General features: G+C 36.4%; 1 long non-coding RNA gene across 2 annotated transcripts in view; it reads left to right on the forward strand.

The window, feature by feature from the left end:
• The window catches only part of LOC309620793, a 959234-nt gene that overhangs the window by 526406 nt on the left and 411567 nt on the right, over nt 1-21261 (forward strand). The gene's annotated exons all lie outside the window — the stretch shown is intronic.

A 21261-nucleotide genomic window follows, 5' to 3' on the forward strand; every position in this document is an offset into this window, starting at 1 on the left:
AGCAAGTTTGTGAAATCTGTATATATCTTGGATATTACCTTGGTTTTCTAATTTGATCTGCAATTCCTCCGTTTGGATTAGAGTCCTATTGTGAATCATTGTCTCTTTGGCTGACCCCTTCCTTTTATGGAGTATATCTATTCTCTGTTTCCAGTTTAAGGCTAGTACCATATTCTAAACTCAGAACCACAGTAAGGAAATCCATCTGATTCTAAACATCACCACTACTTTGAAATCACTACTGCCATACCACGACCACTATGTCAACCCCTAGGTATCACTAACATAGTTTACACCCAAGATTGCTTTGCCCCTTTTCTGTTGTACCTTTAACATACTTCTCACCCCAACCTCTATTTCCTCACAAAGCCTTATGGTTTGTTTCCTGCTCCTTCCTCTTCACTATTGGTTCGATGCTCTCCCAGTGTGTCTCACAACTGAAGCAAAACAAGATCAAGCCCTCTGTCTTATAATGGCCTCTGGTTTAGAGACAACAGAACCAAAGTCATATAATGGCAGATGTGTGAAGAACCTTAGAGTTAGGTCAGCAAGTCTAAACCCTTCATTTTACAGAGGAGGAAATCTAAGACTCAGAAAAGTTTAACTGACTTGTCCAAGGTCTGTAATTAATAGAAAAGCCAGTGACTATTTCTGTTTACGTCTCCAGATGTTTTCAAAGAGCAAGTATAACCCTGAAAGAGGATTGAGCTTAATGATTTCACATAGAGCAAAAGGGTCACCATGACAGAAGCTTAATAGAGAAAAGTAATAGGAGATGAAATTAGAGGCGGGAATAAGATCACGTAGGCCATTTTGGGCTATGCTACTGAGTTTGTATTTCTAGTCTAGGTTTAATGGAAATATAAATCAAGGAATTATTGTGATCTGATTTATATTTTTGCTTCTGTGTGGGAAATAGACTAGTATAGAGGAGCAAGTATAGACGTGGGGAGATCAGATAGGAAGCTAATGCAGGTGTTCAGGTGAAAGATGACTAGGATGATAGCTACTGGAACGGCGAGAAATAGATTTCAGATATATTTTAGAGTTGGAGCTGACAGAAGTTGCTGATGAAAGAGATGAGGAAAAAAAAGGGAAATCCGAACATTTCTTAATAACTGACCTTTCTTCTTCCAGTTTTGCCCTCCTTAAAATCCATTCTTGTAAGTAGTGTCAGTGTTGTTTTTGTGATAGAATACTATGATAATGAAACTACCTCTGTGGTTATCAAACAGAGGTGCTATTTGCCCCCAGGACATGTTTGTCAATGTCTGGAAACAGTTTTGCTATTGCAACTTGGAGGAGGTGTTGTTATTGGCATTTAGTGGGTAGAGAGAAGCCAGGGATGCTACTAAACATTCTTCAAAGCATAAATCAGCCCCCCCACAAGGAATTATTCCGCCTAAAATTCCAAAAGTGATGAGGTTGATAAATCTTTCTCCACTCAGTTAGTGCCACCTCCTCTGGAAAGCCTCTCCCAGTTTAATAATATGGTATTAATGGCTAACATTATTTGAGCACTTACTGTGTTTTTGTCTAACGTTAAGAGTAAGCAGTAGTAAAATGGGAATTGTTATTACCCCCATTTCACAGATAAGGAAACTGAGACTTAGAGTGATGGAAAATTTGTCTAAAGACACAATGTTAGATAAGTGATAGAGCTGAGATTTGAACCCAGATGTATTTGAATAAAGAGTTCTTAAAAACTATACAATGTTACCCTCATTCCCAAGATTGGAGTAGAAGGATTCCTCCATGGTGAATGGTTTGAGTTTAGAGCTAATTACATTGTGTTTTAACTGTTCATTTTCCTGTCTCCCCCACACCAAACAGTGTGTTCCTTTAGGGCAGGCAATGTGCCTTTTGCCTATGTATCCTTGTTGCTTAGATCAGTGTCTAGCACACTATAAACCCTCAATAAATGTTTACTGAATGAATACTTACATTCTAGAAATGTGTGCACAGTTTATTATTTTCCCAGAGTGGATGTTTGGAATCAGCTAAATTCACAGATTCATTTAACAAGTTTTACAGATGGAGATTAATCTCTAAGGGAGTTAGCAACTGGCAAAATTTACATTTGTAATCACTCTATTGAGATTCTGTTGGTGGTAGGGTGGTGGGAGTAGAGGAGATGAACAAAAGTTGTACATTTTATAATCTTTAAAGTGTGACTTCAGAGAGCTGATAACTCCCTTTTTTGTTGCAGAAATTTAGCAGCATTATATTTTCTGAATGGTTCTCTGAGAAAAAATTGAGTTCCATCTTTGGCCCAAGGTTCACTTAAATAAGAAAATATGTGAAGGAGCAACTAAGATTAAGTTCATGTTTTCAGAAGAATGATTTTGACTTGATAAAGTTAGAGACAGATATGGAAAGCTAGATATAGTTTATAGAAAACTATCAATACTATGCTAACCACAAACAGACAAAAATGAAGAACAATTTTGTGGATTCATTTTAGAACTAGGTTTGTTGAATATCACACAACTGTGCTGATGGAACAGGTCTATTTTTCTAATCCTTGCCTAATTCTGACCTGGCAGGTTCCAGAGATTGTTTGTTTTAAGAAAGAAATGCAGAAGCTATTGTAACTTTCCTCCTGGACCACAAACTCTCTGGATCCACAGTCTAATGCAGGTTGTAGTTCAGAATATCTCTCCCTGGCTTCGCTACAGACAAAGACTCTATCCTTTGAACAAAGTTTAATCAGGCTCCTGTGAGTCCTCTTTTTGACAAGGCCTCACCCTTGAACTCTGTCCTTGGCCTATTTATTCCAGTATTAGCAAGAATCCTGCTGGGTCAGTTTAATGAAAATCACCCAAGCTTGATATCTGATCAAATTCCTCATCCCCTCACCCTCAATATGTTTTCATACTGGCCTGCCTTCAGCTAAAATCTTGTTATGTCAGTTTAACCAAAATCCTCCTACCTCAGAGGTTTCCTCTTATTAATTTTCCATCCACTGACTCCCACTCTACTTTTTGGCTATAAATTCCTTCTTGTCCTTGTAGGATTTGATCTCAATCTCTCTTCTCTACTACAGAAAAACCCACTGTAGTAGCCCCCTCCTGAATAAAAATCTGCCTTACCATCTTTAACAAGTGTCATGAATAATTTTTTATTTAGCACTATCATACCCAATTTTGAGGATTTAGATGGTCAGGCTATTTTATTAAATAAGGTTATAGATCCACAAAGTAAATAATCATTATTCTGTCTACCTAATGAAGCTTTTCTAAATAACTAGTAATAATTAATGATAACTAGGGATTTGTAAGGTAAGAGAACACTACAGAGAAAGGAAGAGGGTAGATCTAGGACACTTAGAACTTTAGAGAGTGACAGGCAATTATGATCACAATCCCAGAGGTACAAACAACAGTTAATAAAGAAGAGGGTAAAGCCAGTGCTGGAAATATCCAGGAAGAGGTGGCAGGGAACAAGCTTTTAAGGTTGGATTCCAGTAAGAAATTCCTAGGGTAATTGGCAAAAAATAGAAGGAAGGAAAACACAGGGACTTGAGAATAAGGCAACAGAATCAGTGTACAAATTTAGAGTGGTATCAGTAGCTAGATTGACCTGATCGTGAATTCCTGAAATTGTGGTCTAAAACACCTTTCTATTCACCTTGACCAGGAAGTGCATTGGCTCCAAAACCAAGAGAAGAAAGTGGTTAATATTTCTTAGCTGTAAAGTTTTAAAGAATTTAGTGACAGGAAGCCCATCATATCATTTTATACCCTCCTCCCCAAGGTACACAAAGCAAGGTGGATGACTGATCCCTTTACCCCATGACTCACTGTGGAGGATTAGAAGTTCTGGTGTCCTCCTGGTAGACTTTCCTTAGACCAATGCTTTTCTTCTGATTGATGTGCCCTAATGCATTTTTCTTCTATGTGGAGCTCCAGATGTCCTGTCCATTGGCTGTTCTCAATGTCATAAGGTCTTTCTTCTCTGAGATAACTCCTAAGGTGTTAGGCTCATCATATGTCTTCTTAGAATGATGTTTGGCATTTCTGAGGTTGCCTTCCTCCATGTACATGTGGCCAATATCCTATATCCATTGACTGCTTCTACAGGATGCTGGTCAGCACCACCAAAATCTCTCTTTCCGAATACTGCTTGTGACTGTCTCCCAGCACCTTTCCAGGATAGCCAGTACCAATGCTCCCACTGAGCCCTCTAGTAGCAACTATAGAAGCATTCAGAATTTTCAGGGATTAGCTCACTTAAATTAACTCAGTACCCTTTGATTTAGCCCAGGCAATTAAATCTAAGCCAAAGCAGAATGTAAGCCTATTGAATGTTTCCTGGTCTCCCAATGAACTCTCACACCCTCAAATGTAGTTTTTCTGTGGTGTGACAGGGTAAAGTACATTATTTCTTCTCTCAAATTATCTAGTGGATTCGATAACAGGTCCCAAAATATCTCCTTAAAACAAATGACTTAGGTAACTCTAAAAAAGACCTCTCATTTACAGAAGCAAGTGACTTTAAAGCATCAGTTTTTAAAAATAAATATGTGAGGTGATAAAGGTGTTAATTCAATTGGGGGGATCCTTTTCACAATGTATTCATATATCAAATCATCATGTTGTATGCTTTAAATATCTTATAATTTTATTTGTCAACTATACCTCAGTTAAGCTGGAAAAATATCAGTTATTTATTAAAGCACTATTCATTTACTGAAATGCCTCCAATAATAAGTCAGAAAGATCTTCCACATTTTTTTTTAATTTTTATTTTATTTTGGAGTATGGTTGATTTACAATGTTGTGTTAGTTTCAGGTGTATAGCAAAGTGATTCAGTCATACATATACATATATCCATTCTTTTTCAGATTCTTTTCCCATGTAGGTTATCACAGTATATTGAGCAGAGTTCCCTGTGCTATACAGTAGGTCCTTGCTGATTACCTATTTTATATATAGTAATGTGTATATGTTAATCCCAAACTCCTAATTTATCCCTCACCCCTGCCCCCACCTTTCCTCTTTCGTAAACATAAGTTTGTTTTCAAAGTCTGTGAGTCTGTTTCTGTCTTGTAAATAAGTACATTTATAGCATTTTTTAAGATTCCATGTATAAGTGATATCATATGATATTTATATTTGTCTGACTTACTTCATTTAATATGGTTGCTGCAAATGGCATTATTTTATTCTTATGGCTGAGTAATCCTCCACATTTTCAGTAGCTACAGCCTCGTATTATGATCACTGATATTAAGAATGGTAATGTTGAAGCCTTTTATAAGCTTCAATATTTAATGAAATATTACTAAGCATGTTAATGCAAAGGAGGTTCAGTGAGTTCAACATAAGTTTGTAGAGTTTTTTCAATCAGAGAGAGAGAGAAAATGTGGTTGGGATGGTAGAAGAAGGAGCAATTACTCACAATTGGGGCCAGGGCTGGGGCAATTGGGAAGACTCTGTGGAAGAGGTGATAAGTAAGTTGAGCTTTGCAGATTAAGTCATATTTTCATGGGTGAAGGAAGCAGAGAGAGCATTTGAGGTTGAATGAACAGCATGAGTAAAGTCACTGGAGGAGTGAAATTTCATGGTGAGTAATTTTAATTTAGCTAGGGACTAAAAACATGTGAAGAAAAATATTATCTTAAAGATATAAAGAAAAGTTGGAGCCAGATCACAGAGAATACCCGTGGACTAGAATAGAAATCTACCCAACATGACAGATTTTCAAAGAATTGAAATTGCCTTGATTTTCTTTTTCTGAATGCATCTTGATCTCAAGCCCTCACACCTGCTGATAGAAGAAAAGAATATGGACTTAGTCAAAGGCTATCTAAGCTCTTAATTTCCAGAACAATCTATTTTATGTAAATATCAAGCCAATTTAATGTGAAGCCTGCCTGTCAGTATCTATTTTCTCTTTCGAGGGGTATCTTTCTCTTCTCTTCCTTCTTAGGACAGTGTCTGGATGCACAGAAAACTGTATGTGTCCTTAGCATGGGGAAGAACCTCAATTCCCCATGCTGTCTTCTGAGTCTTCTTTGGCCTCTTACCAAAATTCTCCTTATCATGTCTGGTCACTAGTAAGCATTTGATGGTGCCTGCTGAAGTGTTACTTGCCAACGTTTCCATTCATGAATCTGTACCCTATGCATCCTCCTTGTCCAGACCCCACACCTTTGCCTTTTTCAGGAGTTCTGCTACCTTTCTCTAAGGTGTGTGGGGAATTCTGGATTTCCTGTATATCTCTACACTTTTATTAATGTAACTCCATTACTCGAAAGAAAAAGTACAAGATGGATACCAGTTATTTTGGAGGTAGAGTAAATAATACTTCATGGCTGAGGGAGAAGTTGAAGTTGATTTTGAGCCTCTTTTACTAGAATAACTAGGATGATGCTATTGCCATGATCTGAGTTAGGAAACACAGTTCAGGAGCAGGTAAAGGAGTAGGAAAAGTGATGCTGGATTGGACATAGTATGGTTTTTCAGCCAGTAGAAAAAGCATGAGGAGTTACAAAGCAATCACTTGGAAATTAAACTGTGGAATTTGGGGGCAAGATTGGGACTGGAGATACAGATTTGAGAGTCAGCAATGCTAGGATATTAAAATTATAGAAGTAGATCATGTTATCAGAAAGAGAATATGGGCCAAGCAGAACACAGAACCAAACAATAATAGAATTTTGAGAGATGCTTAAATTTAAAGAATGGAAGTAGGGTAAAGAGGATCCAGTTAAAGAGACTGAGGGAAAATTTAAATTAGAAGGAGAAACAGGAGATAGGAGTGCCACACAAAGCTTAAAAAGGAGACAGGCAAGGAGAAACCACAAAAGACAATTAATAATGGCTATTACTGATCTTTGAGAGGGTTGTTTCATTGGCATGGCATCAAGATGTCAGTAAATGGTTTTGAAAGGTAGCTAGTGAGAGAGAGCTTCTTTGAAAGAAGGAAAACTGGAAGGGGAAAAATGAAGGGAAGTAAAGTTAAGGGAAGTTGCTTTTTGTTAGGGTGGCAAAGACTTGAGCTGCTTGAAAGTACTTGTAGGTAGAGGGTAAGCTTGCATGGAATGTGAAAATTGAAGATAGAGGAGAGAAAAATGGACAACTGATGATGCGAGTTATCAGAGGATACAGTATTAGGATGGGAAAATGAGCACTGGAGAAGAGGTTAGCCTTTTCAAGAAAGAGAGTTCCCTTTTTCTCCTTCTTTGAGACAAGAGCAGAAGAGTTTAGGATCAGGAAGATATGGAAAAATTTTCAACCACAGAAGAGTCAAAGTATCTCAATCCTTAGTTAAGTATAATACATTTTAAAGTCTTTCTGCCTAATCAAAGATTTAGAGTATTCAGTTTATTATCATAGAAGAGGAAGCATATGAGTTGGAGTACTTGATAAGTGTATATAGGAAATTTATAGATACATTCCTGTTGGGAAAGACAGTTACTTGTGTGTAGTCTTTTGACCTGTGCAGTCACATAAGAATATTTGTGACTTTGGCCTGGAACATTTCATTGCAAAGAGATAAAGAGGTCTCAAACCTATGCTGGGCATATTTCTATGTCTGGGAATATCTTTCCCTGTTTCCTGTTCTGGGCTTGATATGAACTTATTTGTTCTCCTTAAGCTCCTGTGTAATATGGTACCTGACCAACCCACAGCTGTATCTATTCTTTAAGGTGAGGGACAGGGTCCTTCCTTTTCAAGACAAAAGGAGTTTGTGTAAACCATCTCCCTTTGGCTGCGGGGTGAGACCCACTGGACAAGGGAGACCAACACTCACTATAGAAGTTGATCTTGCTCTGACTCTTCTCTATGTGAGTGAAGCATTGTTCCATCCAGTGCCCATGGCATTCATGTCTTTCTTGATGACCCTGACACCTGCACACCATGCAGTGGGTTGACATCCTGGGACTGCTGCTCCTGGTGGTAGGCAACAGGTGTCACTTGCTTGACAATTCCAGCCTGGTCAGTCTTTTAAAAAGAAAGTGACTTATCAACACTTGCTCTATATGATAATGTTTCCCTGAGAGCCAGACACATTTTGGGACCTTGCTGCAGTCTTCTTGGTCCAGATTTTTAGCTGAAATTGCATTTCCCAAGATCAATTTCTTTTATGGGTTACTCTAGTGATATGTGACATCTCTGAAATAATAGAAATGAATCTTTCCCTTTGAAAAGAATAACGTGTGACTCATACCAAGACTTATGGTGTAAGATACTGGAGTGCACCAATGAAGTTCTAAATCAACATTGATAGAGCTTCACTCATGCTGAAAAGTTATCTTTGCAGTCATTGAGAGGTTGTGTGTGTATTGGTGGGAGGAATAAAGAGAGGGAGGGGAAGTATTACTATAATCTAGGGTTGTGTATGTCAAAAGATTTAACATGTTCTTTTTTCTGTACTTTCTGGGGTTTGTTGGTTAAACCCACAAATAGCCTCCATCTCTAGATTGGTCATTATTGTTAGACAATAGACTATGTAGATGTGCATACTTAACTCATTTCCTCCTCAAATAACACTGCAAGGTAAGCATTATCTTCCTGAGGTTTACAGTGGTTAGGTAACTTGCCTAAGATCACAGACTGGTAAGGAATAGTCAAGTTTTGAATGCAAATCTATGTGACTTCAAAGTTTATGCTCTTATCCAATATTCTATCCCATTCTTTCTAAGGCCTCATTAATCATCATAATTACCTAGAAAGTTTTAGAAATGAAGAGTCTCACATAAACCAAGTATGAGAACCTCTGTGCTATATTGAGGAAAGAAAGACCAGCACTATACACCATCCTACTGCCACCTCCTCACCACCACACAACACCACAAAATAGCAACATCAAACAAAGAAATCAATTAAATCCTGTGGGTAATGGTTGAAAGTGGAGTCCAAAGAACAGTGATAACATTCTGGGACCTTGTTGTTCTGGTGGAATCCTAGCCAGATTTCTATTTAAAAGACTAATTTTTTTTAAATTTTATTTATTTATTTATTTATTTATTTATTTATTTATGGCTGTGTTGGGTCTTCGTTTCTGTGCGAGGGCTTTCTCTAGTTGCGGCAAGTGGGGGCTACTCTTCATCGTGGTGCGTGGGCCTCTCACTATCGCGGCCTCTCTTGTTGTGGAGCACAGGCTCCAGACGCGCAGGCTCAGCAATTGTAGCTCATGGGCCTAGTCGCTCCGCGGCATGTGGGATCTTCCCAGACCAGGGCTCGAACCCGTGTCCCCTGCATTGGCAGGCAGATTCTCAACCACTGCACCACCAGGGAAGCCCGTAAAAGATTAATTTTTCTACCATTTGTTGTTGAGAAAATAAAAAGAGATCCTTCTGCTATGTACACGTTGTCAAGATGAGAGCACAAAAACAATAAGAGAATGAAGACCAATGTTTTAAGTAGGTTTAGACATCCTACTTAATAAGATATGACTAAGAATTTAAGAATGTCTGTGTTAAGACCTTGGATGGTGTTACATTTGCTAGAATAGCATGGTTTTCATAGGTTCTTATAACTTTAGAAAGCCCAATTTATTCTGTTGTAATAGTACTTTCTCTTCTCATTAAATTCTCCTTGAAACTATTCTGTGAAACATAAACTACAACTTCCTATTCAAAAGTCAGTACTACTCTCTTACCTCCATTGAGCTAAAATAGATAGGTTGGTAAGTAGGTAGGTAGGTAGGTAGGTAGATAGATAGGTAGATAGGTAGATAAATAGATTGATGGATGGATGGATGGATGATAGATCAGTTTTCAACAGAGCAGAGTATTACTGACTTTTGAATAGAAAGTTGTAGTTTAAATTTCACAGAATAACTATATATAGTGTGTGTCTGTGATTTATATATTTTAACATAACCAGAAGTTAAGTGGACATGTAAATTGTGGCGTCCTCAGACTACTATCATATTAAAATTGAGAGCTGTACCTTGATTTGGTTTTACGTGGCTAGAGACAAAAAGCAATAGGATTTGGCAAAGCGCCTATTAAATGATTAATTTCTTCCCATTCTTTCAAGGGTCTGGATCATAACACGTATCATATAATTATATAACACCACCATTTGTGCTTGAGGAATCATCTAGAGACTATTTGTCATTTAAAATTTCTTGAGAGAGTCTCTATTAAAGGCGGTTGCCTCATCCACAGAGCAACATGGGCATATCTCAGTCTATGATAGGTAAGAGAAGGAAATATTTTTAAACAAGTTATTTAGAAAAAAAGTTCTTGTTATCTCTAACCTCATACCAAAGAGTCATTCATTAAATACGTATTTATTGAGATATTACTCTGTTACCGGCACTGTATCAGGAAAACTAGAGCTAGGGCTTTTAAATCACCTGGTGCCTAATCACAATCCTTGCTGTACTCTTCAATGGCATTTCCACTTTACCATTGTTGGGATTATTGTACCTAAACCTGAATTTACAGCTAATGCCAGGAGAGAGTCTGTTTTCTCCTTGTTTCAAGCTTGAACTCAATTGCAGAGTGCCTGCAGAAAGAGGAAAGAAGAATTTTAAACCTTTTCTTAATGGTGTAGGAGAGGAATTAGCATAGACTTTCAGAGATGGAAGGTGACCATGAGAAATCTTGTTGCCTTACAAAGTAAGGGTTAAAAAAAGGACGTAAGCACTTTATTCACTCTTACAGTCATTTCCAAGGAAAACGTTGGATTTTTGTGCTGCTACACATACACTCACAGTTTGCTGTAGCTCTTTGTCTCTTTCCTGAAAAATAAGGAGATTTATGTTTTATTTGACAGACCAGTGTTGTACTTTTTCTATATAAAATTGGAGGTAAATGCTAGTTATTGGTTTAATTTCTCATCTCAGGAAACAAGATGACTTATTTGACAGCAATGGACTTTGGGGGTGAGCAGATGATAAGTAAACTGAAGAAGAATAGACTGGGACATGTAAACCAACCTCTCAGTAGACACATTTCTGTTTTACCTCTGCGTGAATCACTGTGGGCAACAACAAAGAAAACACTCAATTTGAAAAACAAACAACCCAATCCAAAAATGGGCAGAAGACCTAAATAGACATTTCTCCAAAGAAGATATACAGATTGCCAACAAACACATGAAAGGATGCTCAACATCATTAATCATTAGAGAAATGCAAATCAAAACTACAATGAGATATCACCTCACACCAGTCAGAATGGCCATCATTAAAATATCTACAAACAATAAATGCTGGAGAGGGTGTGGAGAAAAGGGAACCCTCTTGCACTGTTGGTGGGAATGTAAATGGATACCACTACTATGGAGGACAGTATGGAGGTTCCTTAAAAAACTAAAAATAGAACTACCATATGACCCAGCAATCCCACTACTGGGCATATACCCTGAGAAAACCATAATTCAAAAAGAGTCATGTACCACAATGTTCACTGCAGCTCTATTTACAATAGCCAGGACATGGAAGCAACCTAAGTGCCCATTGACAGATGAATAGATAAAGAAGATGTGGCACATATATACAATGGAATACTACTCAGCCATAAAAAGAAACGAAATTGAGTTATTTGTAGTGAGGTGGATGGACCTAGAGTCTGTCATACAGAGTGAAGTAAGTCAGAAAGAGAAAAATAAATACTGTATGCTAACACATATATATGTTATATGAATCTAAAAAAAGAAACAAAAACAAAAAATGGTCATGAAAAACCTAGGGGAAGGACGGGAATAAAGACGCAGACCTACTAGAGAGTAGACTTGAGGACACAGGGAGGGGGAAGGGTAAGCTGGGACAAAGTGAGACAGTGGCATGGACCTATATACACTACCAAATGTAAAATAGATAGCTAGTGGGAAGCAGCCGCATAGCACAAGGAGATCAGCTCGGTGCCTTGTGACCATCTAGAGGGGTGGGGTAGGGAGGGTGGGAGGGAGGGAGATGCAAGAGAGAAGAGTTATGGGGATATATGTATATGTATAGCTGATTCAGTTTGTTATAAAGCAGAAACTAACACGCCACTGTAAAACAATTATACTCCAATAAAGATGTTTAAAAAAAAAAGAAAATACTCAATTTGAGGCAGTGATGGAGTAAAAACCCCTAAAGTAAGGCGCCTGTATATCTCTTTTAAAGTTCATTTGGAGGCTACTTCATAGCTTTCTTCAAGGTCCTAGTTTGGGAAGCATTTAATAGGTAATTCCTTTAAAATACATTTGACACTCTCCCATGTGAGAGGAAGAAACAGATACCGGCGTTATATTAAATTACTTAATATTGAAAACTACTATAGAAGATCCATATCTGATTTTTCAGAATTTGGCAGTATAAAGCCAGGTATTCTTTTCTGTAACTTCTAATAATTATACTAATAACTACATTAATATTAATAATGATACTGTGAATAGATAATATTTTTTGTCCACTTACTGTGTTAGGCACTGAATGGGATGCTTTACATCCTGTGTCTCATTTAATATTTGTAAGAACCAAATAAGAAGTTTTTAACTTTGCTTTTACAGATGAGAAAACTGAGGTTCAGAGAATTTGATTTGACAAGATCATACAGCCAGCAAATAGTAATGACAGGATTGGAATCCAGGTTTTTCTAACTTGAGATTTGTTTTTTAAGTATTATGTTTTACTACCTCCTTATAGTTTTATACTATTATGTTAATTCAATATTTCTAAAATTTCCTTTCCCTCCTTATTTTTGATATTTTCAATAATTGCTTCAATCAGAAATCAGGTGAAAGAGAAGTATCATGACTTTCTTTGGAACCAAAGGATGATTATGAGAAATCTATGCCATATACGTCTGGCAACATCCTAATATGTACTTGATTTTTGGGGTGTGCAGCCCTGGTTACCACATAATAGTTCCTCCTTATTTTAAAGGCATACAGCCCAGGACTCTAAAATAAATCTCTATAATGCCAACTAGGATAGAGCTTCAAAGCAAAACAGAAGGTATCAAGACCAGAACTATATACCTCAACTCCAAAGCAGAATTAGAAAGTCCTTTACTCTACTTCAGTATAGAAGTGAGGCAACTACCAGTTTTCTTGTTCTACTTGTAACTTTAAATCTTGAGAGTAGTGATCCAACTTTACGTGACTAAGAGTTTTTCAAACTGTGCCTTTTCAGGATCTGATCTATTCCTACTTTTTCTTTAGCTTCAGACATTATCCTATAAGCATAGTTTCCAAACAACATATCTTAAAGCTGATGAATTGTCATTTGATAGAGATGTTGATATGGGCTCTAGTGTCTGACCCTACTGTAGACTATATATAAAGTTGCTACCCGAAGAATAAGTCTGGATGTGATTTCTGGAGGACTTCATGAAGATCACCATAGCTATCTGAGTCACATGCTCAATTCTAGAACCAAGCTTATTCTTAGGAAAGTACTCAACATTCATAAGTCAGGTAGATAAAATCGAACTTTCAGCGAACTATGAAGGAAAGCACTCTCTAAGTAGAAGAGCACTTTTCTCTGTCAAGGAGAAAAATTAATGTTAATTTTTCATTGTTTTTCAGTTACTGGCATATATCCTAGGATGACATTAGCTAATCATTGGAGACAAAATCCATGAGGGCTAAACTCTTACATGTAGGGTGGAATGGTCTATATCAGACTCTCCAGTAATTGGCTAGCATTAGTAACCAGCAGTGTGCTGAACTCTGGACATACAGATTGTAGGAGTTACTTGAATATGGATGATGGTTAAAACCATGGGTATGAGTGAGACTGACTATGGAGAATGTCTAGAGCAAAGGGGAAAAGCAGAGCGAGTGTATAAGAAAACCCTGTTGGAAAGTAACATTTAATTGATGAACAGGAAAAAAGGTACTAAAGAGATTAGGAAAGAACAATCATGATAGGCATAAAGAGAAAGAAGAGTGTGATGCTACGGATATCAAGGGAAGCATTTCAAAATGGAGGGAGGTGTCAACAGAGTCAAAGGCTATAGAGAAGTCAAGTAATAACTCAAAATAATGACTCAAGCTGTGAAAATTTAGATTAGTCAATTGGTTACCCTGAAGTAGAATTATAGGGACGTATGTCATAGTGTAATGGTATGAGCAGTTACAAACAGGTGAGGAAATGCATATCATATCTGAGGAAAGAACATTTGTAAGATTAGGGATTAAAGTTGGTAGAGGGTTTTGATAATGGTAAATATTTGAAAAACGACTAACAGTCACTGTCCTGGGCTCTGGGAGTAAAGCAATGAACAAAACAGATGAAGTTCCTGGACTCTTGGGACTTAGACTCTTGGAAAAGAGGAATAAAAAATTTTAAAAAATGCGTCAGGCAATGAATTGGCAATTTAATATATGTATCTTGAATTCAAGTCGAGATATATGTATATCCTGATCTTTAAAGAGGTCAGGCTGGAAATATAAATTTGAAGGTAATCATCCTATAGCTGTTATGTATAGTTGTGGAATTGAGTGAGTCCAGTTAAGTAGTGTGCTTGAATAGAAAAGAGAAGAATATGAAGGGCTGAGCCTTATCTCTTTGCCTTTAGAAATCTGGAAGGAGAAGAAATATCATGGAATGAGAATGAAATGATGTGGGCAGTAAAGATGGAGGGGTCCCAGGAGTGGATACTGAGGGAAGTGTTTTGAGGAGGAGGAAGTAATAAACAGTGTCAAATGATGTTAATAGGTTCAGTGAAACAGAAGTTCAGAACTGACCATTGAAATTTGAGACTTTGGCCAATTTTGGAGTTGGTCAGAAATAAATAATTAGGGTTAGGAACAACGTACAGGGCCTGCTTGATATTGGAAACCACATATTTGAATTGTTTTCTCCAGTGTGTCTCAGTTATGCATGTGTAAAGGTGGAGAAGGAAAATTTTAGGATTTGTCCAAGATTGGTGGTTTTGTGGGAAAGAAGCATAAGAAGGCAATAGAACTGAGGGAACTGATGAAATACTAATTTATTAACCTAATGAGATTGACAGCATGATCTAGTTTGTAAAAGGAAGAGAGTGAAGCAAAGAATGTTAATATATTGGCATAAAGTAGAGAAGTTAAGATGCTTGTGTTATCAATAAGGTCAAAGAGTAAGTGCTACGAGAGTGAGATTGCTGAAAGGATAAAAAATTGTGGTTAGAAAGTAGGATAATAGAGTTACGATTTTCAAAGATGTAGCAGGTTTTTTTTTGTTTTTTCTGAATTTTTATTGGAATATAGTTGATTTACATTTTGTGTTAGTTTCTGCTGTACAGCAAAGTGAAGCAGTTATACATATACATACATCCGTTCTTTTTCAGATTTCTTTCCCATATGGGTCATTACAAAGTATTGAGAAGAGTTCCCTGTGCTATAAATTAGGTCCTTATTAGTTATCTATTTTACATATATTGTGTATATGTCAATCCCAATCTCCCAATTTATCCCTCCTCTACACTTTTACCCCTGGTAACCATAAGTTTGTTTTCTACATCTGTGACTATATTTCTGTTTTGTAAATAAGTTTATTTGTATGATTTTCTAAGATTCCACTTATAAGCAATATCATATAATATTTGACTTTCTGTGTCTGACTACTTCACTCAGTCTGATAATCTCTATGTCCATCCATGTTGCTGCAAATGGCATTATTTCATTCTTTTTTATGGCTGAGTAATATTCCATTATATATATATATTATATATATATATAATATATATATATATAATATATATGTATATATACCACATCTTCTTTATCCATTCCTCTGTTGATGGACATTTAGGTTGCTTCCATGTCCTGGCTATTGTAAATAGTGCTGCTATGAACATTGGGGTGCATGTATCTTTTTGATACATACTGTTCTCCATAGTGGCTATACCAATTTACATTCCCACCAACAGTGTAGGAGGTTTCCCTTTTCTCTACACCCTCTCCAGCACTTATAGTTTGTAGATTTTTTTATGATGGCCATTCTGACCAGTGTGAGGTGATACCTCATTGAAGTTTTGATTTGCATTTCTCTAATAATTAGTGATGTTGAGCAGCTTTTCATGTGCTTTTTGGCCATCTGTATGTCTTCTTTGGAGAAATGTCTGTTTAGGTCTTCTGCCCATTTTTGATGGAGTTATTTGTTTTTTTGATATTGAGCTACATGAGCTGTTTGTATATTTTGGAGATTAATCCCTTGTCAGTCACTTCGTTTGCAGATATTTTCTCCCGTTCTGTGGGTTGTCTTTTCGTTTTGTTTATGGTTTCCTTTGCTGTGCAAAACTTTTAGGTTTAATTAGATCCTATTTGTTTGTTTTTATTTTCATTACTCTAGGAGGTGGATCTAAAAAGATCTTGCTGCAATTTATGTCAGCGAGTGTTCTGCTTGTTTTCCTCTAAGAGTTTCATAGTATCCAGCCTTACATTTAGGTCTTTAATCCATTTTGAGTTTATTTTTGTATAGGGTGTGAGGGAGTGTTCAATTTCATTCTTTTACATGTAGCTGTCCAGTTTTCCCAGCACCACTTATTGAAGAGGCTGTCTTTTCTCCATTGTATATTCTTGCTTCCTTTGTCATAGATTAGGTGACCATAGGTGTGTGGGTTTATTTCTGGACTTTCTATCCTGTTTCATTGATCTATATTTCTGGTTTTGTGCCAGTACTTATACTGTTTTGATGACTGTAGCTTTGTAGTATAGTCTGAAGTCAGGGAGCCTGATTCCTTCAGCTCTGTTTTTCTTTCTCAAGATTGCTTTAGCTATTCGGGGTCTTTTGTGTTTCCATACAAATTGTAAAATTTTTTGTTCTAATTCTGTGAAAAATGCCATTGGTTATTTGATAGGGATTGCATTGAATCTGTAGATTGCTTTGGGTAGTATAGTCATTTTGAGTGAAGATAAAGTCCAGGGGCTGGTCACGGACTTCAGTATCTGAAGCAGAGTATAGGGGAAAAGCACTGAGGTTGAAGGGTGGGCAATGAACTATGGTGCTGTGAAGTTGGGTGTGTCATCCAAAATGAATGTTAAAATCACCCAGAATTATAGCAAGATTTGATATGCAAAGGAAGATTATGAGCTGAGCAGCAACATGTTCAACGAATCTTGGGATTGTATTACCCTGTATTACCCTGGAAGTCTAATTTCTTCTAACACAATCTTTGATATAACTCTCCTTTTTTTGCTCTGTATTTCCAAAGGAAGTTACATCATAGTTTTGTGTTGTATCGATACGTGCCTATCACTATTTGAAAGGTGAGTTTTTTCATTCTGTAAACTCATGTCCTTTAGTTCTTCAAAAGAAGTGGAATGATTTAATACTGTTTTCTGTATTGTTTCCTTTTTCTGTATTGTTTTCCTTTGGTTGGATGAAATACATTCTTGATGATTTCCTGAGATAGGATGCAGAGGAGGTAAATTTTTGAGACCTTGCATGTTTGAAACAATAATCATTTGACATTCATACTTGATTGATAGATTTTGCTGGGTATAGAATTTTAAGTGGAAAATCATTTTCCACTTGATTTGGCATTGCTCCAAAATCTTTTAGTTGACAGTGTGGTAGTTCTGTGGTCCAAAGCAATTCTGATTTTCCACTCCTTTGACATGATTTGTCTTACTTATAGAAGTTTTTACGATTCTGTCTTTATTTACAGTGTGCTGAAATTCAGTGAAGTGTCCTGGTCTGGGCCTCTTTTCATTCATTTGATGCAGAAGAGAGACATATGATAAGCCTTTTTAATTTAATCACCAACCATGTCCTTCAGTTATGGGAAATATTTTTGGAGTAGCTCTTTGATACTTTCTTTCCTCCTGATTTTCCATTCTTTCTTGCTATAACTTGTCAGACTTCTTGGATTGATCCTATAATTTTTGTATAGTGCTTTACCTTTTATTTCCTTTTCTCTAAGGAGGCAGCGTAGTAGTTATATATATGAGCATTTACTCTGAATCTAGACTGCCTGCATTCTAAATCTATCTGCAGTATTTACTAGGTTTTGACTTTGGACAAGTTACCTATACTCTCTGTAACTCATTTATCTCATATGGGAAATTAATAATGTCTATCTTACAGTTTGTTGTGAAGATAAAATGAATTAATACATGTAAAGTGTTCAAAACAGTGCCTGACAAATTATAAGAGCTATATAGAATTTGCTATTATCATTGTAATTATTAATTTATTGCTTGGATTTTTTTTTGGTTCTACCTTCTGTATATGTGCTCAACTTATCCTTTCACCTCTTTTGAAAATTTTTTTAAAATTATGGATATTGTTTAATTTCCAAGATATTTTTCTTGTTCTCTCATTCCTCTTTTCATATTGCACCCTGTCTTTTTTTTCATGGACATTAAATCTTCTGTCTGTTTCAGATGTTAATTAGAGGGTTTAAAACTTTTTTTTTCTTATACTTTCTTGAATAGTCTCTGTCTCTTTTGGTTTCCTATTTCTGTTTGTTCGTTTTGGCCTATGTGTCACATTGGAGGTTGTGGTCAAATGTCTGGTCATTCTTAGCTCTCCACTCATGTTTAAGAGTGAAAAGAGAGCTGTCAATTTATATTTAAGAGTGATACTAAAAAGCTATTTGAAAGCTCTTTGTTCTTCTGTTAGTTAACCGGTAACATTCACTGCAGAGTGATTGTACAGCGACGTGGAAATGGGGAGGTTGCTCCCAATTTGTATATGTATGAGGTTTTTAACGTGTGAGGTTTTGTTCCTCTGGGGAAGCACTGGTTCTTCAGAGATGAATTCTTTCATCTCTTGCCTGGTTGCTTGTGTTTGGAGAGCCAGAAAGAGTCTGGGCATCTCAATGATCAGTATGAAAACTTTTATTTAATCCCATTGTTTAAAAAAAAAAGTTTTTTTCTTCCACCTGCCACTTTACTTGATATCACTGGAGCCTGCCTTTAATTCCTCCAAAGAATAGATACCTGGTCACCTACTAAGGTGAAGAAGGGGCCCTGGAATTCTAACTTCTTCTTATACAGTCTTTAAATAATTCTTTTTTTGTTCAGTACTTCCTCCCTCATCGTCTTTTGAGGTGTCTTGAACTCCTGAGCCTTTCCCAAGTTCCAGGTGTTGCATTAATTTGCTTCTCACTAACACCACCTCTGTTGGCCTTTGACATTACTTTTATCAGCTTTGTTCAGTCAACATTTCTCCATTTTCTCTTTCAAAAATCTGTTAATATTTCTTATCAAGTTTCATCTTCTTTCATGTGTCCTTTGTCCTTATGGGTTTATGCCTTTTTTAAAAAATCACTCATAGTGTTTAAGGGCACAGGTTCTAGAACTGAACTCTCTGGGTTTGAATCCTTATAGTGCCATATTACCATTAAGAGATCATAGGCAATTTACTTACCTTGTCTGGGTCTCTGTTTCTTCTCATTTATTTTCTTGTTGAAAACTAGGGATAATAAAAGCACCTATATTGTAGGATTTAGTACATGTAAAGTACTTGGAACAGTGTCTGGCACAAAGTACCTGATCAATAAATAGCAACTGGAATTAGTATTAACACTATTAATATTATTATATTATTATTATTATTTTTTAGGAATTTCAGGTGACAACAGAGATTAAACACATGCATTCAATTGAGTTATTCTGTTATTCTCTGTTATTCTGTTATTTTCTACTATTCTGAACTTATCAGCTTCATCCTAGTGATTTCCCTTATAGTCACAAGATGGCTACAGCAGTTCCATATGTCTCATACAGATATGACAATGTCCAGAGGGAGAAAGGGGACCATGCCATTGGTGTCTTCTGAGGAATAAGGAAATATATCTCAGAAGCTCCCAACAAATCTTCACTAATGTCTCATTGGCCACAATTTATGATTCCCTTAAACCAAACACTGGCAATGAGAATAGGACCACAACAGTTGGCCTAGATTGATCAAGATTTATGCCTGGGGCTAAGAATAGAATCCTTAGCCCTTAAGTCATGTGGGGAAGGAGTGTAAACATGAAATAAATTGTGTCTTTGCAAGAAAAAAGAGGGGGAAGTGGATATTTGCAGACAACCAACTACTGCAGAGAAAGTTATTCTCTAGGCCATTCTGAAAAGTCACAAATGTTGAGTATACTTCAAGTAAAATTAAGACCTATAGTTTTGATGAGCATATAGTTTGCTTTGATGAGCAAAAGCATATAGTTTTGATGAGGAAAGAAAAAGTTGATTTCCCCAGTGATTCCTTGTCTAATAAGTATTTCTGCAATGTCTAATACTAGGCTTTTTGGCATCCAAATAAAATTTCTATTGCAACTTAAAACTTGCTTATCATAGTTTTGCATGTAGCCAGTTTCATAATTCAGACCCAAATAAAAATATATAAATTTCCCCAAATTAACTACTTCCTTCCTCTTTAGGCATTATGTATGAGAGAAATGAGAGCTGCGTAAAAGAAATATAACCATATTTTACAATCAGAAGTGAATGGCAGTTCAGTTTCTTGACTTCTACCTACACCCAAAGAGTATCTGAGTAAAAGTGCATGAGTCCCTTTCCTGACTTCCTATCTTCCTGAGTCTTTAGAAAATGAGTTATAATTCTTCAGTTTGCCTTATGCACTTTAGTGAGCTAATTGCAACAACACTTTACAATTAAGCCTGCTTAAAAATCAAACTGTGGAAGTTGTGATAAGCCTACTGGCAATGAAGAGACAGCGAGATGGATTATCAGATGCTCACAGGACTTTTTGAAGTTTACAGAGTCACATCTGTTTCTGCTATACTTTGGTATTTTTCCTTTCATTGTGGAAGCTCTTTGTGTCCCTGTTCACTTGCAGATATGCAAATGAACTTTATCCAACCATGCTTAGTTTCTGGGATGGAAAGTCTCCAGGCAGATATACAGCAAGAAGTCATGGTATATTCACCTTCAGAGCCTGAAAAAATGTATTCTAAAATTCATAAGTAAACTTTCAATTTTGGAGGGATACAGTGAAAGCTTATGCTATGTTTCAGAGTGTTTCAGATTGGAAAGAGTTGAAACATTTTTCTACTATGGAATACACTGATAAGAATAAAAATAGTACCTCTAAAAATGTCCAATAAAACCTTGAAAATTCTTTCTTTGAGTTTTCCACTTTTCCTTCATTCAAGTTTTCTAAAAATATTCGTATAATTCAGCACTAGAAGCACATAATCTGCAAAGATATTATTCTTTGGCACAGATACTTTATCAACGTTAAAGGTTAAAGTGTTTTTTAATGAAAATTTGGTTAATCCACATGTAGACTAGGTTCTATGGTTATCACTCATAGTTGAGTCTGCCATTTTAGATGGATTTGGAGTTAAAAGTCAGAGAAATAATAGATAATTGTGGCATCAGAAGAACATCGTAATCATTTCTACAACTAAA

Source organism: Balaenoptera borealis (genome assembly GCF_965194805.1).
Source record: "Balaenoptera borealis genome assembly, chromosome: X".
NCBI classification, from domain to species: Eukaryota; Metazoa; Chordata; class Mammalia; order Artiodactyla; family Balaenopteridae; genus Balaenoptera; species Balaenoptera borealis.